This window comes from Elephas maximus, chromosome 10 (assembly GCF_024166365.1).
Source record: "Elephas maximus indicus isolate mEleMax1 chromosome 10, mEleMax1 primary haplotype, whole genome shotgun sequence".
NCBI classification, from domain to species: domain Eukaryota; kingdom Metazoa; phylum Chordata; class Mammalia; order Proboscidea; family Elephantidae; genus Elephas; species Elephas maximus.
The window spans coordinates 102,731,403-102,746,126 of record NC_064828.1 but is presented as its reverse complement, the minus strand read 5'-3'; positions in this window follow the sequence as shown (position 1 = coordinate 102,746,126).

Here is a 14,724-nt window from a genome sequence, read left to right as displayed (position 1 = left end):
TTATTGCCCAGGGGACTATACAATAGAACTTAAAAATAGCATTTTCTATAATTGCTTGAGTCTCTCGGTGTTTCGTAACCATGTCTGGCAGTCTGTACCCAAGACGTGCTGGCTGTGGAGAAAGCCATTGTTAAAATAAAATCATTAGCTATTAATAGGCTTGATGAGAAGGGTGACAAAATAGGAATTTCCTCTTGCAGTATGTTCTCCACTCAAAACAGTCCCTGAAACCACTAGGCCATGTTAATTATTGATGAAAACACCCCAGCATCCCTCAAGTTGTGTTTTTCCCCCCTTAAAGACTTAACAAACACTACCTCTGAAAACATCTTGAAGTCCCGATTTTGATGAGGCAGATAGGACTATGCCCTGACTCATTCCCTTCCTAATGTATTTTGTCACTTTTGTGTCATTCCCTAGTGACTACACACACACATACATATGTGCACACACACGGCACATATTTTGCTATCTTCCAAGGGAAAAAATATGGCAGCTGATGAAGCGTAGCCTTGGAGTGGGGAAGATGGGCTAGCAAGGCCAAGTGCTCAGGGAAGACAACGTATTAAAAATATCATAACTGGAACAAGAATAGGACCTAAGAGTAGATCTCTGTCTTAGTCTCCTAGTGCTGCTGTAATAGAAATACCACAAGTGGATGGCTTTATAGAACAGACATTTCTTTTTTTCCTACAGTTCTGGAGACAGACAGTCCAAATGAGGGTCTCAGCCATGTTGATTCCTTTCTTGGTAGCCCAGGGTGTTTCTTGGCTTCTTGGTGATGCTCAAACATTTTTTCCCCCAGGTGTGTGTATCTCTGTCTAATCTGTTTTTTTTTACAACTCAGAAGGGATTAGATTTAGAGTCCACCTTACTTGGGTAGGAGCCCTGGTGGCAAAGTGGTTAAGAGCTCAGCTGCTAACCAAAAGGTCAGCAGTTCGAATCCACCAGCTGCTCCTTGAAAACCCTGTGAGGCAGTTCTACTCTGTCCTGTAGGATTGCTAGGAGTCGGGATCGACTTGACGGGAATGGTTTTTTTTTTTTTTTTTCCTACTTAGGTAGTTTTTGGGACTTGGGTGGTGTAAATGGTTAACTCACTTGGCTACTAATTGAAAGGCTGGAGGTTTGAGCTCACCCAGAGGCACCTCAAAAGAAAGGCCTGGGGGTCTACTTCTGAAAAATCAGCCATTGAAAACCCTATGGAGCACAATTCTACCCTGACACACATGGTGTTACGATAAGTTGGAATCAACTCGGTGGCAACTGGTTTTGGCTACTTGGGTAATGATCTAATTAACATAATAAAGAAAGCCCCACTTCCAAACAGGATTATGTCTACAGGTATAGGGGTTAGGATTCCAACACATTTTTGGAGGGGGCACAATTCAATCCATAACAGGCCCACAGAAAAATATGCCATAGCTCAGAGGACAAGGACTAGATGAAATCCTTTCAGATCCTACCTGTGGTGGATTAAAGAGGGCCATAAAATCTTTGTCAATCTGCCTCTCCCCAGGCTCCCATCAAGACACGGAGTTTAGTTTCCCTCTTAGTTATTTAGTGCTGCTATAACAGAAATACCACAAGTGGATGGCTTCAACAAACAGAAGTTTGTTCTCTCACAGTCTAGTAGGCTAGGAGTCCAAATTCAGGGTGTCACCTCCAGGGGAAGGCCTTTTCTCTCTGTCGGCTCTGGAGGAAGGTCCTTGTCATCAATCTTTCCCTGCATTAGGAGCTTCTCAGCACAAGGACCCTGGGTCCACAGGACACGCTCTGCTCCTGGCACTACTTTCTTGGTGTTATAAGGTCCCCATGTGTCTCTGCTTGCTTCTCTCTTTTTTATCCCAAAAAGGATTGATTTAAAACACTACCTAATGTTGTAGATTGAGTTCTGATTCATTAACATAACAGCTGCTAATCCTACCTCACTAACATCATAGAGGTAGGATTTATAACACGCAGGAAATGCACATCAGATGACAAAATGGTGGACAGTCACAAAATCCTGGGAATCATGGCCTAGCCAAGACACATATTTGGGGAGACACAATCCATGACAATTTCCTTCCCCAAATGGCCTTGTGACTACTTTAACCAAGTGAAAGTGGCATTGAGTCAGCTCCGAGCCTGAGCCCTCAGTGGCTGGCGGCATTCCCTTTTGTGCTTTTAGGAAGTCCTGAACTACCAGGTAAGAAGTTCTACTACCTTGCTGGAGAGGCCTTTGGGAAGGAGAGGTCCTGAGACTACCTGGGGAAGGAGAGAGGACCAGCAGCCTGATGTCAGCACCCAGCTCTAGTCGTAGCTGCCATCTGACTGCAAACACGTGAGAGATTCCAAACGTGACCAGCTGAAGAAGCACCTGGTCAGCTTGAGAGAGATATTACATGATTGTCATTGTTCTAAGCTGCTAAATTTTGGAATGGTTTGCTATGTAGAAATAGATAACCAAAACAATGTCCAAGCGGAAACAGAAGGTACACTTACTAAGGGACAGTTTACACCACGGTGGAGCCTGACTGCATGATCTGATATGGACCGCTGCCTTCGTGGGGTTTCCAGTTGTTGCCTTTTCTCAGATAATCGTAGCAGTAAGAGAGGGAGAGGAGATCTGGGAGGAGAGGCCTCTCTTTCAAAACTGCTGTCTCTTTGGATGAGCTGGGTGGCACATCCCAGAGAGGGCTGCAGGCTGCTAGAGAGGGTGGCAGTCAAATGCAGGAGGCAAACAGCAGGGTGGAGACACGTAGAGCCCTGGTAAAGGAGGAGAGAGGGGCTTCTGTAGGTCGGAGAAATGAAGACCCCCATGAATGTCTGGGAAGACTGGTGACAGTTTTACTGTCTTTACAACACCATTTTGATGACTGGTGTCTCAGAACAGAATTGTGTGACTTTAACCCCATCAGAGGCACAGAAGTGGTTCGGTGGTAGAATTCTCACCTTCCATCCAAGAGTCCTGGGTTTGATTCCTGACCAACGATCCTTATGTAGAGCCAACACCTGTCTGTCATTGGAGGTTTGCGTGTTGCTATGATGCTGAATAGGTTTCAGCGGAGCTTCTAGATTAGATAGACTAGGAAGAAAGGCCTGGTGATCAACTTCTGAAAATCGGTCAATGAAAACCCTACGATCACAACGGTTGTATCTACAACCAATGACAGGGATGGCACAGGACCAGGCGGTGTTTCGTTCTATTGTGCGTGGAGTTGCCACGAGTTGGGGCCTTCTTGAAGGACAAAACCAAAACCAAACCCAGAGCCGTTGAGTCAATTCTGACTCATAGGGACCCTATAGGACAGAATAGAACTGCCCCATAGGGTTTCCAAGGAGTGACTGGCGGATTTGAACTGCCCACGCTTCGTTTAGCAGCCGTAGCACTTAACCACTACACCACCAGGGTTTGAAGGCAGCTAACAGTAAATCCCAGTTACTCTTCAGAAGGAAAGGAGGTGCTTAGGGACCAGGGCCAGCGGCCAGCATGGGGCCGGGCACTTCCAGCTCTTAATCTCCTATGATCCTGTGGAAATGTGCTGGGGTGCCCAAGCTAGAGCTTGGTTGCTGAAAATCCCTAATTCCTATTTACAATTATCAATCTGACCCTTAAGTCTTGTGTTATGTTTATTTTAATTTAGCCCTTTTAAAAAATTCAAGATAGATAATAACACAAGGAAAGTTTAGGGTAGAAGTATCAAGTTGTAGTATTTGTTACCTTCCACTGAAGTGGAAATGTAGCAACATAAATGTTTGAACAAGTCCGTTTTCTCCTTTCAAACATGAATGTGCCAAAAGGCATTGCCAATGTCCTTTCTCTTTGGTTTTTCTGATTCACATTTCACCCTGACATCTGAGCCACATCAACGTAAGATCACAGTCAACCATTTCCTCCTTATTTAATAAGTCAGGATTTAGGACGTCAATTGCGTTTGAATGCACCAGAAGCACACTGAGAGAGGGACTTTTAAGTACTTTGTTACTGCTGGTCTATTGAAGAAGCTGGCTGCTGTCACTCATGAGACACATAAAGGTGATTCCAAGGAAGGGTTCATGGGAGGGGGTGACCTGTTGTTTTCTGTGTCTACTGAAAAAGACTCAAACGTGGAGAGATGAAAGGGCTTCTCATCACTGAGAATTGTTTAAGCACCAGAACCAGCTTGAGTGGCGATGAAATGTTTTTGTGTATGTGTGTGTTTTCTAGAATGGTTTGGCCATGGTGATATCAGAAGGCAGGAAGTCACAGTTTTGTTATTCCTGCTACACCTTCTAATGAGTCACAATTCATTTATTTTTGAAAATACCCATAAATAAAGTTAGGACGTGGTTCCAGTACTGTTTAGATTGCAAGCTCCTTATGCACTTTTTTGTAAATCACTGCGGCAATGAATAAAATGGTCCATTGTAGCTGATAACATGAACAACGCTCCTCCCCCGGAATCTCTCTAACTTAAAATATTCTGCATTTTGAAGACAACATGTTTCTTCTGGATTGTGCAAATGGTTAACATGCTCAGCTTCTAACTGAAAGGTTGGAGGTTTGAACCCACCCAAAGGTACCTCAAAAGAAAGGCTAGGCCATCTACTTCCAAAACATAAACCACTGAAAACCCTACTGAGTGCAGTTCTACTCTGACAAACTCATGGATAATGAGTACAACAGAATAAAACGTTGCCTGGTTCTGCACCATCTTCACCATTGTTGGTGTGCTTCAGTTCATCATTGCAGCCACTGTGTAGTTTGAGTGCCTTCCAACCTAGAGGCCTCATCCTCTAGCACTATGTTGGACAATATTCTGTTGTGGCTCATAGGGTTTTCATGGGCTAATTTTTGGAAGTAGATTTCCAGGCCTTTCTTCTGAGTCTTATTCTGGAACCTGCCCAACCATGAGTGGCATAGCTTCCAACATCACAGTACCATGCAAGCCATCACAATATGACATATATATATACTGCCACACAATGGTTAAGTGCTTGGCTACTAATCGAAAGGTTGGTGGTTCAGACCCATCCAGCTGCTCTGCTTCTGTAAAGACCTGGCTATCTGCTTCTGTAAAGATTACAGCCAAGACAACCCTATGCGGAAGTTCTACTCTGTAACATACAGGGTCACTATCAGTCTGAATCAACTCAGTGGCATCCAACAACACAGACACACACACACAGACATGTATGTTGTTGTTGTTAGGTGCTATAGAGTCGGTCTGACTCATAGTGGCCCTGTGTATGACAGAATGAAACACTGCCTGTTCTTCCAACACCCTCACAAGCATTGTAAAGCCTAAACCCATTGTTGCAGCCACTGTGTTAATCCATCTCTTTGAGAGTCTTTCTCTTTTTCACTGACCCTCTACTTTGCCAAGTGTGATGTCGTTCTCCAGGGACTGATCCCTCTTCATAACATGCCCAAAGTATGTGAGACATAGTCTTGACATCCTTGCTTCTAAGGAGCATTCTGGTCATACTTCTTCCAAGACAAGATTTATTCATTCTTTTGATAGTCCGTGGTATGTATATTCAATATTCTCCAACGCCACAATTTAAAGGCATCAATTCTTCTTCAGTCTTCCTTATTCATCGTCCAGCTTTTACATGCATATGAGGCAACGGAAAACGCCATGGCTTGGGTCAGGTGTGCCTTAGTCTTCAGGTGATGTCTTTGCTTTCCAACACTTTAAAGAGGTCTTTTGAAGCAGATTTGCTCAATGCAATACCACACATGTATACATATACATATAACTAAAAAAGCCAAACCCATTGCCATCGAATTGATTCCGACTCATAGTAACACTTTGGGACAGAGGAGAGCTGCCCCATTGGGTTTCCAAGGATTCAAACTGGTGGATTTGAACTGCCGAGCTTTTGGTTAGCAGCTGAGCTCTTAACCACTGCTCCACCAGGGCTCCATAAACACGCGCACGCACACACACACACACATATGTATATATATACATAATTTAAGACAAGATGTGGTAGATCGCCTTAGTTTTTCATAATTCTTCCTTCCCTCCCCACTCTCACCAAGGTTCATTGGCAGGGTCTTTACGTGCCCCCTATGGGCTTGGCCATGTGACTTGTTTTGGCCAATAAAACGTGAACAGTCACAGCACATACCACATCATCTAGTGGCTTTCGATGTGCTTCCATGGATTAACTTGACTGTTTGCACCCCTGCTCTGCACCATGAGAAGCATCCACCCCAGGTAGTGGCTGATTGTCTTTTTTAGCCTAGGTCTTGGCAAAAGATACATATGGGGTAGACATGAACCTGACCTAAAGCCTGAAGCCAAGCCACCACAGCTAACCCACAGACCTGTGAGTGAGAAATAAACATTTGTTGTTGCAAGTCACTGAGATTACTGGAGTTGTTTGGTAGGTGGCGTTAACTCAGCAACAGCTGATTGATATAGGAGCTTATGGATGATTTTAAAAACTTATTTTTTAAAATATATCTGTATTTATAATTTTTCTACAATGAACAAATGTTATTGAATTTATTCAGTCAATAGTTATATTTTGAGTACCTACCGTGCGCCTTTCCCTGTGCTAGATACTGGGTGGTAAGAAAAACAGTCAATATACCTGCACTCGTGGAGCTTCGCCTAGGGAGGGAGACAGGTATTTATCTAACCATCACCCACAAAAATGCAAAACCGCAGCTAGGACAAGTGCTACCGACGGAAGTGTGCGGTTAGAAGGGAGTAATGCTGAGAACAGAAATGTGGCTGAGGCAGGAACACCAGGCAAGTCCTCACTGGAGATACGATGACTGAGCCAAAATCCGGGAGATTGATTAGGAGTCGACCAGGTGACCTGGTGTAATAAGACATAGTTTATAGGAAAGATAACTGGTTTTTTCATGCTATAACATGAGCAGGTTATGTTTAGTCAGAGGACCAAGTTGTCACTAAACTTTCCTGTTAGTTGCCACAGAGTTGGCTCCCACGCCGGGCGACCTTATGCATGACAGAACTAAACGCCGCTCACTCTCGTGCCATCTTCATGACTGCCGATAGGTCGGAGTCCACTGCTGCAGCTATTGGGTCAATCCATCCCATTGAGGGTTTTCCTCGGCCCTAACTAGTTCACCACGTGGGATACCTTCTTCTAGCAACTAGTGTCTCCTGATAACATGTCCAAAGTGAGAGTTGAGGTTTATCCATTCTCACTTCTAAAGAACTTTCTTGATGTATTTCTTCTAAGACTGATGAACTTGATACTAACAATGTCTATAAATGGCAGGAGCACCTAGCTGTCCACCAAAATCCATGATCCCCCTTCCATAGTATGAGGTTGTTACCTAGCCAGGGACTCATTTACTGGACCCCTTGTGTCCAGGTCCCATTGTTCTTGCCAATGGAATTGAGCCCAAGGGATGGATATCATTTCTGGGACAGTACGTTAAGAAGTAGGTATGTCTTTTTCACACTGGCTCTTTCCTCTTCCACTAACAGATGAAGCTGATGACAATAAATGAGGCCATTGGGGTTGATAGAGCCACAAAAGAGAAGGAGGCTTGGGTCCCAAATGACCATGTAAAAGAGAGTTATCTACCAACAAGTTCAACCACACTTGCATTAGAACATTATGTGAGCAAGAAATAAACTAATATGTCAAGCTGCTGACATCTCGAAACCTGTTTGTCATAGCAGCTGTGTTACCGTGATTAATAAGCATTTATTTAAAAAACTGGTTCATAGTTTACCTGGCTCACACTCCATGCACACAGCCAATCTTTTACCGGGTAGAATATTTGCTTTCTGCGAATTAAACCTTGGGCTCAATTTCCTTTTTTCCCCACCTGGTAGGACCTTTGTTGTGTGGGTCCTGCCTGTCATAACTGATTGGTGAGTTTGGTGAAACTGCTTGCTTTTATGTACTATTAATTTTGTTTCCCTGTCTACTTTCATGAATTCATACGGGTGATGTTGGCATTTGCAGCATGAGAAATATTTTACACAAATCAGGAGTGCTCTGCTGGAACCCTGAAACACATTACCTTGAAAGAAATACCTTATTCACTCACATAAATCTAAAAGGCCATGTTTGTCAGGGAGGATGCTAGACCAAGGAGCCTGATTTGGGAGGCAGCGGGGAGCCATTGTAGGTTCTGCAGTAGGGGAATGATATGACTGAAGAGATGTTTTAGGAAGACGAGTCTGATGGTAGTACACAGGAGAAATGAGAAAGAAAATAGCTCAGAGGCCAGAGGGACCAACTGCTGCAACAACCCAGCTGTGAAATAAAGAGGCCTGGCCTGGGATGGTGCCAGTGGGAATGGAGAGAAACAGGTGAATAGGTAAGGCTGAGGCAATGAAAAAGGAACACTTAACCACTGTTCACAGCTCATCAACTGCTCTTACAAATCTCAGAGGCTCCATGTACAAGTTTACTCGTATAGCTCCATCAGTAGCAACCTCCCTGCAAAAATAAGAACACTTAAGAATACCATTAGGGTTATTGAAGTTACGGTATTATTTAAAAAAAAAAAAAAAAGTTTGTAAGAAAAAGTAATTGCTCTACTATTAAGAAATGACACAAACGAACAGTTTTCCCAAATCATTTTTAGTAGCTGACTACTCTTTAGAGAGGAAAGAGTTATTATACTTCTTTACTGGAAGGGAGAGTTACTTAAACAATTTTTTATGCTAAAAAAAAAAAAAAAAAGCCAAAGAATAGACGAGTGGGTTGAGAGGAAAGGAATGCCTCTCTCATTCCAAAAATGTTTTTTAAAGCATGGGGAAGTCATTTCTGTGTGTGTTCTGCTAGAGTAGTAGACTTTTTTTTACTAGTTGCCTTCAAGTTGATTCTGGCTCATGGCGACCCCGTGTGTTTCAGAGTAGAACCGTGCTCCATAGGGTGTTTAATGGCTGATATTTCAGGAGTAGCTCCCCAAGCCTTTCTTCATAGGTACCTCTGAGTGGACCCCAACCTCCAGCCTTTAGGTTAGCAGCCAAGTTCATTAACTGTTTGCACAACCCTGGGGACTCCTGAATCCTGGTTCTACAATGTATCGGCTGTGTGACTTTGAGCAACTCATTTAAACTTTTTTGTGCCTCAGCTTGCTCATCTATAAAATGGAATTGAAAACGGTAATTCCTACTTCATAGGTTTGTTGGGAGAGTTAGGTAAGGGAATTCACGTACGTCTTCTCCTCACTTATCGACTATCTCGTTATCTGACTTTTCACATTAATGACAATAGTAAATAAATCTACTATCTGACTGTTTTGTGCATTAAGGACGTCCATCTGGCAGTAACAAATGCAAAGGTGCGAGGTCAGAGTAATGCTGGCTTTGATGGTTAAGGTTATATGTCAACTTGGCTGAGCCATTGATTCTCAGTGGGTTGGCAGTTATGCAATGATGTAATTTGGCAGTTGTGTAGTGATGTAATTTGGCAGTTATGCAATGATGTAATTATCCTCCATTTGTGATCTGGTGTGGTCATCCTCCATTTTTGCATAACACCAATTTCGCATAATGACCTGGTCTTTGGAACCTAACCATATTGATAAATGAGGAGAGGGTGTAGTTAATACAGTGCCTGGTACAAATCAAGTGCTTTTTAAATAGTCACTTTTATCATTATTACCAAATTCCAAGCAGAGACAAAGGTGTTCGAGCAGAAAAAAAATGGGAATTTACCAAACAATTTAGCCTTTGGTGGGTGTTGGTAAGGCTGAATCCAACCTGTCTGCTGCCTGTATTTGTAAATCATTTTATGAAAACAACCTTATTCATTCATTTGTGTATTATCTATGGCTGCTTCGGAGGGCCAAAGTGGTACAAATGGTTAATGTGCTTGGCTGCTAACTGAAAGGTTGGAGGCTTGAGCCTACTCAGAGGCACACTGGAAGAAAGGCTTGGTGATCTACCATTGAAAATTCAGCCATTGAAAACCCTGCGGAGCTCAGTTCTATTCTGACACACACTGGTCATCAGGAGTCAGCTCAAAGGCAGCTGGTGGTGTGGCTGCTTTCACGCTACATGGCAGAGTTGAGTAGTTGTGATAGAGACCATCTGGCCCACAAAGCCTAAAATATTTGTTATCTGGTCCTTTACAGAAAGTTTTCCAACTCCTGCTGTAGAGGAATCATACAACTTTGTCACCATTCTCACTATTTATGCACTAGATTTGACCTCAAGGTGCAGAAATTGAACTTGGAGAGGTTGGCCAAAGTCTTGCAGCTGGTAGGTGCAGGAGCTGAGTTTTGGACCCAAGCAGCTGGATCCTTTAACTTTCGTGTGCACACAGGTAGGTATATTGAACAAAAGCACATTATTCCCTGCTTAGAATCTTCCAGTGTGTTCCCTCATATTTAGCATAAAACCCAGCTCCTTACCATGTTCTACAAGGCCCAAGATGTGATCTAGTCCATGCCTTCCTCCCTTATCTCACTTCCTGCCTTTCTCCCCCTGACCACTGAGCTACAGAAGTGGGTCTGTTTTCTGTTTCCAAGCCCAAATGTTTACCCTTATCTTAGGGCCCTTACCCAGCTCTCCCTTCCTTCTAGAAGTCTCTTCCCAGTGGCTCCATTTTGTCATTAGAGCTCAGCTTAAATATCAGACTCTCAGAAAGGCTTTTCCCACTACCCAGTCTAATGCAACTACCTCCCCTGCCTGTTATTCTTTATCACAACACCTTATTCTAATTCTCTCAGGGCATTTATTTCTATCTGATCTTCCCTCATCTATGTGTTTGCTCATTGTCGATCTCTCCTGCCAGAATGAAAGCACCAAGAGAGAGCACCTTGTCAGTCTTACCACACTATCAGCAGCATCTAGAACAGTCCCTCATTTAGTAGGTGCTTCATAAACACTCACTAAAACCCCTATGGAACACAGTTCTGTTCTCACACATATGGCATTGCCATGAGTCGAAATCAACTTGATGGCAACTAGTTTGGATTTTTTTAGTTTTAAGAAGTACTCGGAAGGCAGTAGTAATTCAGTAATAGAATTCCCAACTTCCATGGATTTGATTCCTGGCCAATGCGCCTCATCCACAACCACCATCTGTCTATCAGTGGAGGCTTGCGTGTTGCTATGTTTTGGCAGAGCTTCCAGACTAAGATGGACTAGGAAGAATGGCCCGGTGATCTACTTCTAAAAATCAGCCAATGAAAACTCTATGGATCACAATGGCCTGATCTGCAACCGATCCTGGGGATGGCATGGGACTGGGCAGCATTTCGTTCCATTGTGCATGGAGACTCCGTAAGTCAAGGCTGACTTGATGGCAGCAGCTAACAACAATAAACAGTCACCCAGGGGCCTGGGCTGATGGAGGCTCTGCCATCTTGTTGCTGGCCCCTCTGGAATACCTGGCATCCTCTGTCAATACAGCTAGAGAAAAGAGTTTGGCAAATTGTATATGGACTTCCTACAGTCTCGGACGGGAAGTGACGCACCTCATTTCTGCTCACGCTTCATTGGCCAGAACTAGTCACATGGCCCTGCCCCAATAGAAGGAGCCAGGAAATTTAAGCAAACAAATGGATTCTTCTTTGGGATCTGTTTATGTCTCTTCCTGAAGTTCTGATACTACTTAATGTCATATTCCTGTACTTTTAAAGTTATCTCTTGTATATCTTGAGGATGCATCTAATGATCTGGGAAAAATATGATCTGGGCCAATCTTCTAATTGCATAGCTATGAATACTGAAGCCGCAAGGTAAGTGCTTACTTGCCATTGTTGTTGTTGCTAGTTGTGTGAGTCAGCCCCAACTCATGGTGACCTTATGTATAACAGAATGAAATGTTGCCCAGCCCTATGCCATCCTCATGATTGTTGCTGTGTTTGAGCTCATTGTGTCTATTGTGTCAATCCATCTCATCGAGGGCATCCCTCATTTTCACTAACCCTCTGTTTTACCAAAGATGTTCTTTTCTAGCGATTGGTCCCTTCTGATGATGTGTCCAAAGTAAGCAAACTGAAGTCTCACCATCTTCGCTTCCAAGGAGCATTCCAATTGTGTTTCTTCTAAGACAGATTTGTTTGTTCTTCTGGCAGGCCATATTATATTCAATATTCTTTGCCAACCCCACAATTCAAATGCATGAATTCTTCTTCTGTCTTCCTTTTTCACTGTCCAGCTTTCACACAAATACGAGGCAATTGAAGAGATGATGGCTTGGGTCAGGCACACATTAGTCATCAAGCTGACAGCTTTGCTTTTGAACACTTTAGAGAGGTCTTTTGCAGCAGATGTTCCCTAAGCAATCCATCATTTGATTTCTTGACTGCTGCTTCCATGGGCATTGATTGTTAATCCAAGTAGGCAGAAATAATTGACAACTTCAGTACCTCTTCTGGCTGGGTCAAAACCAGACTTATGGTCTCCTGAGGTCCACGTGTAGGATCTTTCCACATAATCCTGTGAGCCCAATTTAGACATCTATTTTCCATGCAGGAACATTTCATTGTTCATTTCAAATAGAATCATACAGGGAAAAATTCTAAAGGCCAATACTAATCCTGAAGAGCATGAGAGCAGCTTGTTCCATTTAACATTTCAGCAGAAACATACAGAAGACCTTTTCTACTCAAGCTGGAGGCAAATCCATCTGCGGAATCAATGAAAAAAGATGATTGCTCATTGTTGTCTGGTTAGGATCCAATTATGTACAGTGTATTTATTTTAAATTTAGAAGACACACACAAGAGATTTCCAGGAACAAAATGAGAAGAAATTGGCAGTGCACCGAATAGAAAAAATTAATGACTTGAATTACACAGCCTTTGAATCACAGCCGACAAGAGGGAGAGAGGAGGTTACAGTTATTCACGCTGTACTCTGTGGATCGTCCTGAGCAGGGCTTGAAAAGCGGTCACCTTCTGCACAGCTGTCACCATCCTTTATCATCACGGCGAGGCCAGGCTTTGCAGGTCACAAATGTGTCACAGTTTCATGAGCACAAAAGCAATGTCCCCATCCAGACTTCAATAGCAAACTTCCTTTTAGAGGACAGAGTCAGCTTGTAAGTTTAAGCTCCATCAGGTTGTGAGCTTTGTTGGGGAAGAGGGAGGAGGGAAGTGAGGTGGGGCGCTGAGTCCAGGGACCAGAATCAGGGCCTGGGGCAGCTTGGCTGATAGTTACTGATGGAAGGAATGAGCATTGGCAGAGCTTCTTCTCCATGCCGGCACCTTTATGTGCTAGGAACTCCACACACGTTGTCCTATTCATCCCTTGAGACTATCCCTAATTTTCGAGATAAGGAAACTGAGGTCAGAGAGTTTGATTACCTTGCCCACGGTCAAAAACCAGACTTGTTGAGTTGATTCCTACTCATGGTGACCCCATATGTTACAGAATAGAACTGCTCCATAAGGTTTTATTGGCCGTATTCTTTATGGAAGCAGACCTCCAGGCCCTTCTTTTGTGGTGCTCTTGGTGGCCCAACCTTTAGGTGACTCGCAGAGCACAAACCATTTGCACCACCCAAGGGCCTTGCCAAAGATACCACCTCCACAAAAAAAAAAAAAAAAAAGCAAAAAACATTGCCATCTATCCGATTCTGACTCATAACAACCCCATAGTAACCCTGCAGAGTAGAACTGCCCCATAGGGTTTCCAAGGAGCAGCACTGCTGTCCTTTTGGTTAGCAGCCAAACAATTAACCACTGCACCACCAGGGTACTCATTTGATGAGTGCTTCAGTGATTGAGGAGTGATTAAGAAATGCGATGTTGCCAACAGAAAGAAAAATACCTGGGAGAAGGAACCCACCCTGCATTCCTGAATTATGCAAAAAGGGCAGCCAGTTTGGTCTCAGACAATCTGAATATTCAAGTACAAACCCTCCACCCTCTCCATATTTACTAGTTGGGTATCCGAAAGAAGTTCTACCCTCGTGCCTAGAATTCCACTTCCTCATGGGTAAAATAGACATCACCACGTGCCCTCCTCCCTGGCTTGTTGTGAAAACCAAGTGCAGTTGCACGTATGAAAATATTGTGAGGCTGTAAAGTCACAGATGGGAGCTTCGGCTGTTAGCTCTTTCTGGGCGATGCAGTGACAAGATGCTACCAGCTTGCAATGTGTTCCAGGGATACAGTTTGTAAAGAATTTTGAGCGAGTGGTCAAACCCTCCCAACCCCACCTCAAGAGCTGTATCCATCCCAGAAATGGCTCTCGGGCTCTTGGGAGACTGCAAGATAATTGTGCAGGTCTGCCTTCCAGGAATGTAGGATTAAGTAGGGGAGTGAAGACGTTTAATAGCTACTTAAGTGTACAAATATATGGCCCTGATGTCAGCTGTGATCTCCTAGTCCCATAAGATCTAAATGAGATTTGCGTAAAGCTTAGTCTGTATTCCCTGCAAGTCCAGGACCATCCCCAAGATTGTGTGAATTCCCTGGAGGGTCACAGCTCCACAGTCACCTGGCTGGCTCCATGTCTCCACTGCTTCTGACTATAGGGCAATTTAAGGACCATCGCACTGTCCCTGCTTACTGCCTCAGTGGACCAGACATGGAGCTCAGCCCCTTCCTAGATTCCCAACAAAAATCCTCTTGGACAAGATGCAGGTACAGGCAGCCCACTTTGTGGGAGACCTGGGGAGAAGGGGCATAAAGGGGTTTTCAACACAACAATGCAACAGCTTCACATTGAATATTAGCCGCTGGGGGGGATGCCTTCCAGACCTTCACCTCTCACACCCACCAGCCACATCCCACATGGCTCACTTCTTGCTTCTCTGTCTGCTTCTCACTGCCCATCCTCATCTCCTTCC